This window comes from Anser cygnoides, chromosome 2 (genome assembly GCF_040182565.1).
Source record: "Anser cygnoides isolate HZ-2024a breed goose chromosome 2, Taihu_goose_T2T_genome, whole genome shotgun sequence".
NCBI classification, from domain to species: domain Eukaryota; kingdom Metazoa; phylum Chordata; class Aves; order Anseriformes; family Anatidae; genus Anser; species Anser cygnoides.
In genome coordinates, this window is record NC_089874.1 from 41,080,911 (window position 1) to 41,095,759 (window position 14,849).

Genomic DNA, 14,849 nt, shown 5'->3' on the forward strand with positions numbered 1-14,849 from the left:
GGAGAAATAATCAAGGTCATTCTTGTGCTGCCACCTGTGATGACAATTTTTATGACTCCAAATCTCACAAAAATGACAGTGGGCCTAGTTGGGATTTCATAAAAATACACAGCAGAAGCTGTACTAATAAACTAATATTAATTTGAAAAAGTAGATGACAAATGACAGGCTCATTATCTCAGATGTGTAGGTCTCCCTTCATATTGAGTGGAACGGACAAAGGATGAGACTGGGACAGTAGTGAGGACATCCTGTCAGGCGAGAAGAAACAGCATTTAACTGACCTGCAGAAAAGTCTCTAGTTTGAAACACGTGTGACGCCACCAAAGCTTTCCATACAGCTCCCTTTCAGTGGTGGATAAGGGACGTCTCCTTCAACACGAATCAAAGCAAGCATGAACGCAGCTCTGTAAGAAGGTAAAGTGGAAAGATGGCCAGAAGTCCTATTGAAACCAGATCTTTTGTCCCAAACCACTGTGGTTTCAGTTAAAAGATTAGGGCTTGGAAAGACTCCTGCAGTTGCAATAATTATAACTGGGTTACTTTGAGGGAAAGCTAAAACCCGCTGGGTAGAGGTTTGATTTTGGAGGCCTGACAGAAGCAAGAGCTTAGCAAATTCTCTCATTCCTAATCTAAGACCATTCAGACCTCAACTACCAGGTGTGGGGGGGATTAATTGATGGAATGAGCAGCTCGTCGTATTCTAAATCAATGTGTTATTCGTAATTGAGCATTACTATGGAACACTTAGCAAGAAACATACGGATGCCAGGAAACATAAAGTGATAAAAACTAGAAATTTAGATTCAACCTTTCTGCTAAACTCAGAACAGAACTTAGAAGCCTGGTATCTCTTCTCTGGAGAAAATCAGGACATCTACTCATTTCAGTAAGTGAAAACGTAAAACAATGCACTCTCATCTTTCTACTTCATTCTCCATCTCTTGCTTTAACGATCTTTTTCTAAGCTTTACTTCAGCAGGCCTAAAACATGGAATGAATGAGCTCAGTTTACTTTTTCATCCCGAATCCAATCACAGTTGGATTTTTTGAATAATTTAGGCATGTAGTTTTCATTGAAGCATTTTGGTTTCCAAGTTCTCTTCAAAGGTATGGAAAAGAAATATTACCATGGTGCTAGCAGAAATGCTATAATTGTATAATACTGTAATTCTGTTATTTTAGAATGCCTCTTGCAATTTTTTACTGCAAGCGTAGCACGTAGTGTAGTATATATACCTGCTCGGTGTAATATGTAGAACTGGTACAGTTCCAACAGTCCTATTTCAGTAAATGCCAATTTAAGCGAGATTTGCCTGATTTACAAGAGGAAAGCGTCTTCTGAGTGTGATTATGGGCTTCGTGTTGTGATACTTATGCTAACAGTGTCTGAAAAAGGAAGCAGTTCCTTCCCCTAGAACACCTGATCTGCCAGGAATCCCCAAAGATGCTTTGGAGGACAGCTTGAAAAATCTCTCTGTAGAACCTGCCAAGGAGGAGTCAGTCCTACCTGAGCGAAAGCCCTGGCTGTTCAAGTGACCTTACACAGCATAAGCTTGCTGAAGCAGAGTGGCAGTGATACCAAACGTGCGTCAATCTTTGCAGAGGAAAGTACTTCAGTGAAGGCTTAGGTTTTATTCCTGAAGAGTAAGTACAGCAACACAGCACACAGCACTCTGTGTACACATCTATTGGTAGAAACCACTACCTGAACAGTGGCACCAAGGAGGCATGAAAAAATGACAGACGTAATCATTTCCACTCTGAATTCACCATGCAGAAAAGAACATAAATGTAATTGGAGGACATGCGTTTCATAGTTACCTGGTCAGCCAAAGCCCAGTAACATTAAAATTAAAAAGCTAATTATGATCGCAATGACAAGTAGTATGTAAACACCTACAGATCCTGCCTGGTGCACTCAGACCCACGGCTATGAACTCCTGGAACAAATTAGAAACAGGAGCTACCCTAATAGCTGGAAATCTCTTTTCTTTAGGATACATCTGAATGAGCAAAACGTGAACAAACAAGCAATGGATGAGACAGATAAGTAGCTAATTCCAACATGTGGGAACCTCCTGCTTGTTACCTTATCCACTAGTGTCAGCCCTCTCTTCAGAAAAAAAAAACAACAACAAAAAAACCTTTCCATCAAATCTATACCCGTGTACCAGGGAAATGAACAAATTAGAGATGTGCTAAAACTGGCTGAACAACTTGCACTTTGCTTTTTAATTATCTTTATAAAAATGAGAGCTCAGGGAGGAGTTGAGGATGATTAGAAACTGATGACTGTATGCACTGCCTGATTTTCCTTCCTCCAAACATATCACTTCATTTCTTTACATTCACTAGTCCTTCAGACACATCAATAGCCGTTACTTGTTCTTTCTAAAGACTTTTTAGAAAGCCGGCGCTTACACTTTTAGCACCATAAAGAGCCTTTATGGTGCTAAATAATTTAGTAATTCACCTTTGAACAAATCTTTCCTGCTAAAACTAGTTTTTAATGGTCTAATGATTTTTTTAAAAACAACAATTTGAATTTTGCCAAAAATGTAATTATGAAGCAAAATGAAAGTGTTTCTCAATCCTGTCCATAGAATTCCTGGTACAATGTAATAATCACCTGAAGGGAGGGGATTCTCTGGAAGGAAATGTACATTTACAGTTCACTGCAGTGCCATATGTCAGCCTTCAACATTGAGAATACCCATTAATAAAACAGCACTCATTGGTTTTATAAAAATTCCAGTTCAAAATCTTCATTTTGGAACTCTAATTGATCCTTCAAATGAGCTTTATTAATCATTGACAGAAAACTGGCAAAATCCTAGTCTGTACATTGGCGACCTTCCAAAACGTCCAATTAGGTCAAATCAAGAAAGCTCTAGAAACCAATTACAGAAGCACTTCTAAGCCAAAACAAAACAAAACTTACAGTATTCCGATTCAACTGCAACATTATAGGAAAGGAAAGGGAAAAAATCAAACCAAACCCTCAATCACGATCTGGGTATGCACCTGAAAATACCACCTCCATAGAGAAGTGCCAAAGAGCCGCTTCTTGAACCACATCAGATAATCGTATTTGCTCACAGATTTTCTTTATCAGTGTCATAAATGTCACTGAGTAGTTCACCAGAAGGAACAGTGCCAACCTGTTCCTTTATATGTCAAGCGAACACTGGCTCCCCTTTAACATTTTCTATACATCTCGTCTTCAGCACTGTAATTTCACATGTATACCAAGTCTTCACCTTTTTATGAGTTTCGTGAGTTCTGTACCTCACCTGCACGTTTGTACATTAACACATATGTTGACAATACGATAAAAATAATCTTGGCAACAACAACAATAGCCACCTTTATCTAACTTCTCAAGAATTTGATCTCTGCTTCTGCAGGACTACTGCATGTACAGCCATAGGTGCTGGTGGGCTGTTCGAGGTGCGGGTTGCTGCCAATCCTAATCCCACCACCCACAGGTAAGAATTAATTAGGACTTGAAGATGCCAAAGGGAAGCAAACCAAACAAAAATAGCATTTTAATTAACTGTAAACAATAATTAAAATTCTGCATTATGTTTAGCATCTGCACATTTCTAGACTGACTGCAGTAACTCTAAATCTAATGAAATCATACAGCTAAATCCCAGAGGACACGATAGATTTCAGATCCTAAGTATATCTCCTATTGTATCTCAAAACAGCAAATAATTCATGCATCCTTATTGTGAAAAACAATAATTAAAAATTAAAAAACTAGCATGGTAAAAGAACCAAAATCCATATACCCTGGCTAGACCAAAGGAGAACGAAACATGCACCCGTATAGTAAAAACTTTTAAGTTTTCCATTCTAGATATGCACTTGTTCTGTAGTTTCATATCAGTGGCCCCACTTTACTAAGCTTATTTAGTTAGTTAGTTTATTATTTATTTACAGTTCCCTTTTATTTTTTATTAACTTTTTTTTTTAATTAAAAGGATATTAACCTGCCATTATACTAAGAAAATTAAGAAGGTTACTACAAACTTTTTCTACTCCAAACCCTGTTTAATTACAATGTTGGCACAGACCCACTAAGTTTCTTCCTATCAATTTTAGTTACTCAGTTTTCTCTTCCATTTGGTCTTCAGCTGGCTAGATACAAATTGGATCTCATCAATCATCTCCACGCAAAGTATTATATTCCCTGAACTCATGCTGGAAACGGTCATTCAGAAGTCAAACTTCTCAACAAAAATCTCCTTACCTTTTGTCAGGAGGACAGGTAAACTTCCTGAAGTTTTACTTTACCACGAGCTTGATCAAAGGTAACCACCAGGACCTAGCCATACAGAAGAAAGGCAAGGGTTTCTCTTGCGCCCATCTCTAGAAACCTAAAGGAAAACATCTGTCTGAAATAGCCACATGGCTTCTGTATTCTGTCATTTTCCAAAAATGGCTAGACTGAACCTCTTAACATTTATTAAGTACAGCTAAAATGTTAATTCACAAAAGAATGATAACAAAATCCCTAATTCCCTTTATATAAGGCACTCAATTTTACATTCCTCAATATCTCATTTAAATTATAGCCACTACACAATTGCAATATTTCAGCTAATATGCTGAAAGCTTTGTGCGGATTCTCTTTCTTCCTCCCATTACTTGTTCACTAATCCATTAATATAAAAATCCAAAAATGTTTGGAAGATCTGGTGCATTTCCAGCCCTCTTCCAGCTTGAGTTTCCTAGCTTCCTCAGGTTTCATAGGTTTCATGTATTCTCCCTGACATTTTACTAAACTGCTAAGTACAGAAGATTAACTGATTAGAAATGATGTAATTAATGTTTTCAGTTGCAGAGCACTTTTTTTGAAATGCAAATTGAGGAATTGTAATGGAAGTATTATGAACTTCGTAAGGCACCAAAACCAGACTGCTGTGTATTCAGAAAACCAAGGTCAGGCCTAAATGTAAGGTCTACGTAAGGATGTATCCTTATGTAAGACTACCTCTTGTAGTGAATGACTGCCATTATTTACAACTGATTGCAAATACTGCTGAATTGCTTTGTTGACCTGGAGGGCTTAGGAAGTTTACTACAGACATTTTGTTTTTCTCATTTTATTTATTTATGCCTTTTCTTTAACTATCTATGCATAACTGCAACATTTCACTGCTTTTGCCTTTCTGTAAAAGCTTTCCTCAGTTTTTCCTTTTTATTTTTTTTGATGGCAAACATCACATTTAAAGTTCTACATCTGCTTTGGGTGCATGAAGAAACCAGAGGCAGTAATTGCCTCCCCCATTCTTTTAAATGAAATTCTCATTTTTCTGTGGCGTGGAAGGCCCAGGTTGATAAGGGGTTGATAAGGGCTCTAGAGTGCCCGGGGCTTTGCACAATGCTCTGTAACATACAGAATAGTCATGTACATGTTGCTGTACGTGAGCTTCTGAACACCAGCCCCTATCACAGTTGCTCCTTCTCGTTGCTGATACCTTCCACTAAATTGCCTCTGAATCTTTTTGTCTTTCTTTCAGCTGTACAGAAAATCTTTACTTCCTACGAGCACTCCTGGCTTGCAGTGCCTCATGAGGGAGTTTCAGTTTTTCCTCGTTAACTTTCTTGGCCTTCCCTCTGACATCCTCCAACTAGGGCAGACACACCATTCCGTATCAGCTGTTTTCTCCTGCTTCATCTTTTTCACTTTCCTGGAAAATCAGCCTTAAGAGCATTCAACAATTTCTCAGGTTTCTCCAGTGCATCTTTGTTTGCCCAGAAAATAAAACAGTAAGATCTCAGGGTGTTATCTGGTGTCCACACAGCAAAACTATCCCACGAGTCCCTAGGACAGAAATTCGGCAACCCTCCCTCCCAGACAGAAGTCTCCAGGAAGATCGGACACAGTTCAGCTACCTACTGATGCTCTGTTTCCCACTCCCTTTTAGCCATTCTTTTCGATGACTTTCCTACGAGCTGCCTCTCTTCTGAGCTGGTGCTCTGGTTGATCTCCAGATCTGGACGATTCATGTGATGAAAATAAATTTATCATTTTCTCCTCCCAACCTGCCTCTTTTGTGTTTGACTCTTCTAACTCCAGTCAACTAACTCAAATATAACCTGAAATTTTTTTATCTTATCTGGAGCACTTATTTTTACTGAAAGGTTTCCACTACTATCAAAGACATTTCATTGGATTTCACTTTTTTCCCCAACCATTTTTTCCTTAAAAGTTTTCCATTTCAGCTTTTTCCATAAAAACAAAGCATTGTTGCATTAGCAGGTTCCCATTCTTTCCTTCCACTAGGCCTCATTTTTAAAAGATTTCCTTTTTAAATCCGAGACAATATGTCTTTCTTCATTTCCCTCATATATCCTGATACCATTTCCCAAGACTTTATTACTAACAATGCCTTTTCATTTGTCCTGCTCGAGTTTTATGTCAAGTGCTCAGTATGAGTTTATACTAGAAGCTGTATATTTTCATTTTATGTTTATTGATGCAATGAAAAAGACCAAGACCTTAAACTTTTCCAGACCAACAAGCTGTTCTGCTTGGAATTGTTAACCAAGTCTTACTCCTTTTGGAAATCCTGCTTCTCAACGTAGACCCTGCTGGCTTTTAATGACGTTATCATCTTTCTGCTTTCTTTCGCTACTTGTTTAGTCTCTCAGAGCCCGCGCAGTATTTTCTTTACAGCACACTTCGTTTCTGGGGGAAAATATGTCTCTTACACGTGAAAGAGCGCCGATGTAGCTACCCTACAGATATGTTCTGCAGCGCTTTACTTTAATCGAGGCTCTCTCTGCTTTTCACTCTCTCGCACCTCCCGACTACCCCGCGCACAGACCGAGCACGCCGCCCAGCTCAGCAGAGCTTCCTTCCTGACAAGTCGCCTCCGAACACGCAGCGGCATCAGACCCCAAAAAGACCCCATTTTCTCATCGAGCACCGCTCCTCTGCTCACAGGGCTGAGGCACAAGCGCGACACGTTTCTTTTTTTTCGCCCAGAGGTGCCTTCCTGGTCTCATAAAAATAAACGAGCCTCTCGGCTCCTTATCGAAGACATCGCAAGAGCGGATCCTGCCTCTCGCAGGCAGCGGCACTTGGCCGCTGTCCGAGCGAGCGGGGAGGCTGTGCCCCGGTGGAGGAGGATGCCAGACGAGCAGCCTCTCCTCAGCTCTGCCACCTGTTGCCCTGGCACTCGGGATAAGTTACTCCGCATCCCTGCCTCCCGCACCGTGCCGAGCATCGCTCCCCGAGAGGCACCGGGGCGCCCGGCGGCACATGGCTTCCGCGGGGCGCCCGGCTGCCTTCGGGAGGCCGGCGGCGCCCGCCGGGCTTAAAACACCGGCCGATTGCCCTCCGTAGCCACGAGCACAAGGAACAAACGGCGGCACCCCGCGCGGCTCCTGCCTGCCACCTGCGCCCGGGGGCCGGGGGGAGCAGGATGCGGCCGGGGGGCACCCATCGGGGCGCCGGCAGGGGACCAGCGGCATCCCCCAGCCCACCGCGCCCGGAGGGCGGAGGGGAACCCCCCGAGCCCGAACCCGAGCCCGAGCCCGTCCCCGCCGGCCGCCGCCCCCCGTCGGAGCCCCCCACCCGCCGCCCCGGGGGGCTCCCCCCGAGCCCCGGCGCCTCGCCGCGGGGCCCGGCGGGGCCCGGCTCACCTGCCTGCCACCGGCGAGCGCCGAGCGGGAGGCGCCGGGGCGGCTGCGGCGCTTCCTGCGGCGGGAGGCGGGCGCCGTCCCCGGCTGACCCCGCGGGGAGGCGGCGCGGGAGGACGCGGGGAGGGAGGGAGGGAGAAGGGAGGGAGACGGGGAGGGAGAAGGGAGGGGGGGAGGGGGGAGGGAGGCGGCCGGGACGGGCCGAGCCGGGCCGGGCCGGGCCGGGCGCCCGGTGGCTGCCGCCATGGCAGCGCGGCCTGGCGCCGAGGGGCCCCGCGCCCCGGCCCGGCGCCGCCGCGGGGAGGCCCGAGGCGCCCGCGGTCCCCGCGGGGAGGGACACGGAGGGACCCGGCCGCCCCGCTCCGCTCGGCAATTAATGAATTAATTAATTAACTCGTTGCGCTGAGGACAGCTCGGCGCGCGCCGGAGGGGCCGAGGCTGGTGAAGGAGCGCCCAGGCGGCTCTCGGGGCGCCGAGCCCCGTCCTGCGGGGCCATCCGCGCTGGGCGAGCGGCGGCGGGGCGGCGGGCTGCAGCCCCGCCGAGCTCTTCGGGCCAGCCCCCGGGCGACACCGCGTCCCTCCCCGTTTGCAGAGGGTTGCCTCTGGTTCGGGTTTTATTGCTCTTCCGCCGGTGGCCGGGTGCAGAGGCTCGTCTGCTGAGCACCCAAAATCCACGCACGTTCGGCTTACGGCTTTTAATTAGCTCTGGAAATTACACCTTTTTTTTTTTTTTTTTCTCTCTGCAACTCCCTCACCAGTATTTTTGACGTGTAATAAGAAATGAGAGAAAAAAAGAGAAGGACAAAGCATAGTTTAGCTATCACAGCGCTGCCTGCACTGGAAATGTATAAATAAGCTAAGTGCCTACATGACTCCTACGAGGGGATGCAATTAATTTGACTAGACAGGCTAATAATACCACAGCTGAGACAGAAGTGCAGTTCAAAGGTGGTAAAACGATTAAAATACCGTCCCATTAGCGTTTAAACTTCGGGAACGCTGTTCCCTTACAACACTGTTCTGCTCTGAAAATGCAGCACGGGGAGGCTGCATGTACTCGCTGCGCCTCAGCGTTTTCAGCATCATGTTTACGTGGTGAAAGCTGTTGCCACTGAATTCCAGTCCTGGAAAAACATCTGTGCCTTTCAACTATCAGAATAATCATCTGACTACAGTGCACTGAAATATATTGAAAGTCTAACTTCTCGTGTACGCAGTGTAATTACCATTACACAAAAAGCACACAGCGTCTTCGTAATCCAGCTAAAACATAACATGCATTTTAAACTGCAATTAATTTAATCATGTAACTGAACAAATGGCAACAAAACTCAACAAATGTGAATTGACCCGAGCAGGAAATAGTGCAGGCAGGCAGACAAGCTTCTCTATTAAGGTTATCTCATACTCTGGTCCTGACTGTTGGCAGTACGCTGCAGAGGGTCTCCCCCAGTCACGCCCATGGATATTCCAACTTTGGGACTCACTGTAACAAACAATGGTCTATAAAGGTTTCAGTGTCTTCCAAAACCAATGGGAAGGACTGTTCTTGCTCCAGAGAAAGCAAAAATTACATGCTTTAAAATAGCAAGGGGTAATGAGCTGAATTAAATACATTCATTTTTACATAAATGTACAGTTTTTCACCTAGTAGAAATATATAAGGTGCGATCAAACCATCTTCATCTCTCATACCATCATTTACATCAAACACGGCTTGTTGCTCTGTACAGAAGGGGAAGGTCTGTAAGTCAGGATTGTAATGAGCTAGCGAAAGAGCTGATGAAATTGCACTGTTATAGGACAAAAGATGAGGAGAAGGATGATGCTTAAATAAAAGCAATCAATGACAAAAGAGCAAGGTGAAGGGGAGTAATGACATAAACTTCATCTTAATGTAGGCGGGCAAGGGAAGCCAGCTGACCACTCGAAGAGGGTGATGTAGCCAGGAGCAAGAGCAAGGATGGTGACCACCAGGAGACAAGAGAACATGGTGTCCTCAAGACCTTTCTTGAGATACATCTTAAAGGTGTGGGGTTTTGTGGAAACTCCATAGTTCCATCCAGCAGCAAGTAAATACCTCTAATCTACGTTTGGTTTTATTGGTGCGGTTTTATACCTTCTACTCCAAGGAACTATAGAGGAGGACACAACTGGCTGGAACTGGGAAGTATTTTAGCATAGAAAAGGCCCAGTGTAATGAAAAACAATGTCTGGAGGAGGGTCTGAAGCTTTGCTACTCATGCTTCCTCGTAGATTGTTGCAGTATTTTCTGTAATGTCACAAATGATTTCTTTGAAAGTATAGAAATAAAAAAAGAAGTGCCTTTCTGTATTTTCTAGGGGAAAAAAAAAAAAAAGACATATTCTCAGATTTTGTCCTTAAAAACATGAGTGGAGTAAAACTACTCTAAAACTTTGAGCCACACAGTGCAATCACGTGAAGCGTGCTGTAGTGCTTACTTTGCTGTGTGTTGCACAGACTCCAAAGAACTCACAAATGCCCTCAATATTGATGACTTTAATTTCACAGAAGTCCATGTAAAATATAGATACTTATTTTCTGAAGTCGCAGCTGCTGGTTCCAAAGCAGGCTTCCGAGCAGGAACAGAGCAGCCGGGCTCTGGAGTCCCAGGGAGAAGTGTCCCAGGGCTGAGCGGGAGCTGTCCTTGGTCACGGACCTGCGGCTCAGGCAGGCACGGCGAAGCCCCTCACCCTCTGATCTCTTTGAGCAGTTACTGTCATCCTCTCCACGTTACCAAGTCCCATGGGCATTACCAGTGTTCAGCAGAGGGTGCCCTTTTTTTTTTTTCGCCCTTTTTGTGTGTACTTCTGCTTCTGAATATACTTTTAACACTGGAGTTTCTTCCTTCCAGTTACTCACACATATCCCAGATACAGCCATCTTCTTTTTTTGGTTGATATATGGCATAAGATATTGTTAAATTCTGGAAAAAAAATATGCTATATATTCATTTATTTAAAAAAAAATATTACTTTTCTAAGTTTTTTTTCAGAGTATTTTATCAGACTTCTTAAATGACTGTCTATACTTTTGGTAGATTTCCAGCTCTCACATCCATCTGTTAAGTTGAAAATAGCATGAACTGAATATTCAGTTTGTTCTTTAAGTTGTAGATTTTCAGGGACTGAATCTTATTTAAGCAGATAAATGCAGTTGCTGCTTTGCCAATTTGTGACATTATTCCCTTCCAGATGTCCCCACTGGCTTGTATATTACTGCCAAGGTATTCAGCTTGACTCATTTCTTACACTCCCTTGCCTTTTAAAGCAATGCTTGAATTTTAGGTTTCTTGTTGGAATTATTTTTGCATATGGTCGTTACTGTCATGCACAGCAGCCTTCTAGTTCACCTTTTCAGACACTCTTAACATCTCATCCGAGTGGCCATTTAAGACCTATGTCACTACCAAAATAAAATTTCAGCATGCTGCTGTTGAGCCTAACAGTCTAGGTGTCTAAACCTTTCTGATAATGAATCAATAGAAAACCCAAAACATTTAATGGTTTTCCACTGAGTTTTTCTGGTGGGCTTTCATATAGCTTTGGCATCACCTTGTTCATTGCAACCATGTTCAATGTTAATCATCAAGCAGAGTATTTTGTCTCATTTCACCCATGCTTTATCTGTGCATGCACCTGGATATAAAGCTGTGTTGATAGTAATTACTTTCCTTGATACAACACATCGCTTCAAGATACAACAAAACAAATAAAGATAAAGGCTGACAAATGCTTCTGTGATTTTTTTATTTTTATTTTTGCTTCTGTGTTGTTCATATTAGCGTGTTTTTGTCATTCAGTCTTCCTCCAACGACTGCTTTTAGACTAAGCTGATAGACAATATGAGAAGTTACAGTAATAACAGACTATTAGAAGAATGATGTTTCTGAACAAGAGTAATTCCCTTTCGACACTTGAAAAAAAAAAAAAAAGGCAAAGCTTATATGGAGAAGGATGTATTTTAGCTTGCTAGGTCATTTGCTGACCAGCCACTGCTGTGGCTGCTGCACAATGTGTACTGGAGCTAGGTTTTAACTTGTTAGTTTTAAACTAACCAGCAGTGACTATTGTGTAACAATCCATTGAGGTGAATTATCTAGTTGAACTTCATCTGGACCAAAGCTTCTTCCATGGGCTTTGCTTCAGCCAGCTCACCATACAAAAATGTTCATCCACAGAAGAAATAAAGGGACAGACAAAATTAATGAAGATCACTTTGCGGATTACTCTGGTATTGTTGCTCTAAGAAAATTGTTTTAAGAGCTGAAAATTTTCAGAGAGAGAAAAGCCCTCAATGTTGCAGTCATTCCCATCTAGTGAAGAAAAAGCAGTCTGCTTGGACAGCTCCTGTCTTCATACAGCTCCTCTGGTTTCCTCTGGCACAGGGCCCTTACTTTCTTCCAGCTGCATAGCTCTGCTGTGGCCATTCCTTCCGTCTCCAGTCTTGTAGCTCTTCCTCTCACCCTCCTAGTTAATTCTTCATGTGATCGCTGGATGAGATCTGCAAGAAGAGGTCTTACAGGACTAAGCCATAAATGTTCTTCTGTTTGTGCACCCATAGGAATGCATGGCTGCTCAGGTTTTGAGACATGGATTTCAGAGAATAAAGACATTTGATGTTTCTAAAAAGAACATTTAAAGCATGAGCAGCTTCATTGCTTGTTTCCAATCCAAAGTGAACTGAAAGATGCCATTCTGTTATCATTCTCTCAGGGGGAATTACTGGTTTAATATCAGTATTAGACATGCAGTGGTTGAAATGGCAATTTTACTCAAGATTTCTTCTGTTGAAATAGGCTGGCATACGTGTTCAGAGTGCCCATATGGCACACTTCCATACACTGCCTCATTTTAACCAAAGTATATCCATATTTCTCCTTATAACTGTCTGCAGAAACAGTGAGGCGGAAAGCCTTAGAGAGAAACTCCTTCTAAGATCCACAGTTTCACTAGTGGGTGAGGAATTCATTTCAGAGAAGACATTACTTGCTCATTCATACAGGGACCAGGTAGGAAACAGATTCCTCAGTAAGAGGAATTAAAAAAAAAAAAAAGCCACCTTCCTTCCTTTTATTTGGTTCTACTCACTGACCATATTAAATGATGAAAGAAATGAGTGAAGAATTGTTTAGATCCAGTAGTACACAGCCATGTTAGATCAAAAACTGCTCTACTGCTAGCTGATAGTATGAACTGGCCATGAGCAGAATTGGTGCTGTCATTTCACAACACATTTTTAGACTTAAACAGCTACAGAAATACTTCCTAGAACAGACAGAGTCCTTTGCTACATGACAATTAACACCCAGAACCTAAAGAGAGGCCTGAAGTGTTTTCTTAAGAGCTCAAATGCCTCTTGGGTAGGCCAATGGAGCATTAAAGGCTAATATAAGATTCTGGCAGTAATTCTTAAAAATAGCGTAAAAATGAAACAAAACAAAACAAAAACATATAAACAACAACAACAAAGAAACACAACCAGCGGAACCTCTCAGGATGTACTTCTGACTAACCTAGTTTTACCTGAGTGCAATTTTTTGTCTTGCATCTCGTACTTACTACGCTGATTTGCTGTGAGGTTTTAAATTACTTTGCAAATTCCACAGGGAAAGAGCTATGACTTGGTTTGCATCACACCTAGCCTAGAAGAGATATACCTGGGACTGAAAAGCAGCGTTTCTACATATAGTGAAAAAGAAATTGAAAAGAAAAAAAAAAAGTGAGAAATCTGACTAATCACATCTTTGAACCTAGGATAGGGAATGGATGGGTGTCCTGACTTGATCGAAGTCACAGTCCAACCACTTCTAACCCCTGTGTTTAGAAGGGTGGCCTGTAAAGAGGCATCGAGGATCACAGTGATACCACACTTCTTCAAGAGAAACATGGTCTCATCTGGGCAGATACCAAGGTAATTTCAGTTTGCAAAGAGATACACAGGAGAAGAAAAGTTTTTTGTATACCACACTGTCTCTGTTCAGAATTCTTCTGGGTCAGCTCACCTCTCACGAAGTGTCATTTCTTGACAAATCTACCTTTTTTGTTACTATTTTTATGGGCTACACGGACAATTAGTAAATGTTTCCATGGCAATTCATCGACAGTTTCCCATAAATGAAGATAGATTTTAGCATTCCTAGACAAAGACTCTGTTCTTCCTTTCTGTTTTTAAAGTATTTTTAAGGCTAACCAAGTAGGATCATGTAGGAGTATGTTCTGTTACAGTAACAATACCCCTGTGAGGATATTCAGGGAGGTCCAAGTTAAAAGTAGGCTATTAAAAAAAATATCTAAAATCTTGAACATCCATGTTAAAAACACATTCAGATGAGATCAGAGTGCATGTTAATTACCATTTTTTTTCTGCTGCAGACAGCGAAATATCTGATGTTCTTCTTTCCTCAGCTGGAGCTGCAATCAGAATAAAGTTAAGGAAGGATGTGCAGACCCTGGTGTCAGCGATCAACCCCGGTGTCAACCTCGTCATCCTTCCTGGAGGTTTGGCTGCCTGTGCTGAAGGCTGACCGTGGTATGGTGCGGCCGCCTGACCCGGGATCAGGCTGCTCCAGAGCTGCATTCATGCCCCAGCCCTTGGTACCTGCCTGGGTTGGGCTGCAGCTATGCCTGCACCTGCCTTCTTCACCCTGATCCTGCCCCTGACCTGCTGACCTGACTTCCTCGCTTGGCTTCAGACCCACCTTGCCTGTGCCAAGATCAGAGCTGTACCGAGAAAGAGGTCTGGGATCCAAAACAAAAAACCCAAACCTTCAAAATAGTTACATTTTGGAGCTTCAAAGAGGATTAACGGTGTGCACCTGGGCACAGCTGTGGATGGACTCAACTAGTTCAAGAGTCATGGATCAGTCGCTTTGTGTATTTCATCTCAGGCAGCCGTACAGGGAGACGCTGTGCAGACGTACTCAGCTTTCACTTTTGAAGTGCACTTGGACAGTGCACAGGAAATGTTTTGGAAATGAGAACTGCAAAAACAAACAAACAAACAAAGGAAAAGCACGCCAAGTTATTTAACAAAGGTCAGGAGGAAAAAGCCTGCTCATTCATCTTCCACTGGAAAGGCACTTTATGAGAACGTCCTTTGGTGAAAGGAGAAAAGGGAGAACTGCTGATCCTGATGCAAAGTGAAACTCTGGCTGCCTAACCTAT

At 43.1% G+C, this 14,849-nt stretch overlaps 1 protein-coding gene and 1 long non-coding RNA gene across 3 annotated transcripts in view; one reads left to right on the top strand and one right to left on the bottom strand.

The window, feature by feature from the left end:
- The window catches only part of THRB (thyroid hormone receptor beta), a 166,852-nt gene extending 159,087 nt beyond the window's left edge, over window positions 1–7,765 (bottom strand). Inside the window, exon 1 of one of the 2 annotated variants that reach the window (XM_066991915.1) lies at window positions 7,666–7,765. The gene's annotated coding sequence lies outside the window, so the exon portion shown is untranslated. Of the gene's footprint in view, window positions 1–4,261; window positions 7,497–7,665 lie in introns of those variants that run through there. The other variant, XM_048076050.2, reaches the window with a different exon arrangement.
- Window positions 3,382–4,966, top strand: LOC106030286 (uncharacterized). The gene is made up of 3 exons (XR_007168016.2): window positions 3,382–3,491; window positions 4,146–4,279; window positions 4,850–4,966. It is a non-coding gene; the product is annotated as an uncharacterized lncRNA (long non-coding RNA).
- Window positions 7,766–14,849: the final 7,084 nt, after the last annotated feature.